Source organism: Helobdella robusta, assembly GCF_000326865.2.
Source record: "Helobdella robusta unplaced genomic scaffold HELROscaffold_18, whole genome shotgun sequence".
NCBI classification, from domain to species: Eukaryota; Metazoa; Annelida; class Clitellata; order Rhynchobdellida; family Glossiphoniidae; genus Helobdella; species Helobdella robusta.
In genome coordinates, this window is record NW_008703981.1 from 1,872,764 (window position 1) to 1,875,508 (window position 2,745).

A 2,745-nucleotide genomic window follows, 5' to 3' on the forward strand; every position below is an offset into this window, starting at 1 on the left:
CTAGAGAATTTTTATTATATTGTTTTCTCCCATCCTCTCTTTCTCTCTCTTTTTTTTCTCTCTCTTTTCTTTCTTTCTTTCTTTCTTTCTTTCTTTCTCTCTCTTTCTCTGTCTCTTTCAATTTTTTTCGTTTTTTTGCGTTTCTGAAATTTTTCAACAATACCTACAAGTATTGATATCGAAAAACGAGTGAATGAATGAATGAATGAATGAATGAAAGATTGCATGAAAAAATGAATGAATGAGTAATTAAATGATTGGATGAAAAAAAAATAAATGAGTTAGTGTTTGAATGATAACGTGACTTAGAAAACAGGGTTTAGATAACCTTGATAGAGACACATAAATGTCGCGATGCTCATGTTATTTATGTCTGTTCAACATGTTTTGGTACTTAGGATCGCATTGTGTCACCATATGATGGCAAATCAATGTTTAAGTTGTGTGTGTGTGTGTATGTGTGTGTTTGTGTGTGTGTGTGTGGTGCGTGTGTGTTTGTGTGTGTGTGTGCGCGCAAATTTGACTCTAAAAATAGCAGTACTCGCCCCAAAAAACCACATCTTGAAATGATCAAAGTTCAAGGTTTAATGCCATTGAAATAAAAAACCAAATGCTGCTACTATTACTACAGCCACTACCACTGCTACTACTACTACAGCCACTACCGCTACTGCTACTACTACTGCTGCAGTTACCGCTACTTCTGTTACTACTAATGGTAGTAGTACTACTTATTTGACATGCATGTGTTATCTGGCGAGTGTTTCTAATTTAAAATTGTTCGCTCTACCGTTTCCATCAGAAATTGTTGGTACTGAAACATTTACAGATCCATCTATCGACAAGATGTCAACTTTGTAAGTTAAATTTAAAGTTAAATTGTTAATTAATTAATTAATTTAGTTAGTTATTCATTATTTTATTAATTTAGACATTCATTAATGTAACGTCTTTACTGAAGTATTGAATCTTATATATTCGAAGCAATATGTAGTAAGGGTCAAAAAATACATGTTTATAAAGCAAACATCATTAACTTGATTAACTAAACATTCCTAAATTCCGCTAAACAATAATGATCCTTTTAAAATACTGAATAGGAAACCAAAAAAATAAAATTCCTTACAAATCTTTCCAAAACTTCAATGGTTATTAGCCGAAAAACACATACATGCGCGCATACAAACACACACACACACACACACACACACACACTCCGTGGATAAAAATAGAACAACAAAAACAAAGATAGACAATGAATGATAATATTAATGATGACGTCATATTAGGATGACCTCCAAAACTGACCAGGAAGTGTTTGTGTATGATGCCTGTTTTTCCTGTACGTTTAAACACACACACACACACACACACACACACACACACACACACACACACACACACACACATACAGAAACACATTAAACAAAACGAAACGAAACGATATCTGAAGGACTGACCATGTTAAAACTTTTAAAATGTCGTCTGGTCACCCAAAAAACATAAATACCGACATACATGCATGCATACAAACAAACATAACAACACACAAACTAACACGCACACACATACAAACACACACACAAAACACACACACACAAACTAACACGCACAAGCGTTTTAGAAATCTTACAACTTCTCTCAGACGTAGTTTAGAATACCTTCAATTACTCAAAAGTACTTTAAAGGAATTATTATCAAACTCCAGTATATTTTCTTCAACATACCCAGTGTACTTATTTAGCTACAGTAGGCGATTTCTATAATGCACTCAAAGTACTTATCCAGTACTCACTCACTCACTCACTCACTCACTCACTCACTCACTCACTCACTCACTCACTCACTCACTCACTCACTCACTCACTCACTCACTCACTCGAATGCATGCTTCAAACATGGTTGCAGGTGTTTGGCTGTTTCTTTCTACTTACCCAAATTTATTTTTAATACCATTTTATAGATTTAAGACCGTTAATGTAGTACTCTATAACTTGTTGTTGTGTTGCAAATAGTACTAATGCTATAACAAATAAATTAATAAATGGATGGATGGATGAATGAATGAAGAATGAATGAATGAACGAACGAACGAACAAACGAACGAGCGAACGAACGAACGAAAGAATGAATGAATGAATGATTATAAAATTTGTATTTCAGATAATAATTTCCTTGGTTGTTTGAGTATTTCTTGTAGCTGACATAAATCGCGTGTATGAGCAGCAGTAAGATTCAGGCGCTGATCAAATTTTCTCTCATTGACGTTGTTAATATGTCGGTTTTATGACCGTATTTGGTTGTTTTTGTTTAATTGTTTGTATGTTTGTTAGTTTGTATGTATGTCTGTTCGTTCGCTTGTTTTTTTGTGGTTTATAATGTTGGTTTTTGTTGTTTTAGTATGATGTGAATGTTGATGGTGTAATTAGTTGAATGTTTGTTATTGCATGCTGCTAATTTTGACTGATATACATACCTACATATAAACATACATACATCCAAACATACATATGCATACAAACATACACATACAAACAAACATACATACACATACAAACATATTGTACGTTTGTATGTGTGTATATATATACAAAACACATACAAACATACATACACATACAAGCATACATTCATAGATACATACGCACGTAATGTTGGGAGCGAAATAGGAAAACCACATAAGACGTACGTACATACACCACATACGAATCGATGGATGTATTGATCAATAACTAGCTTGCTGTT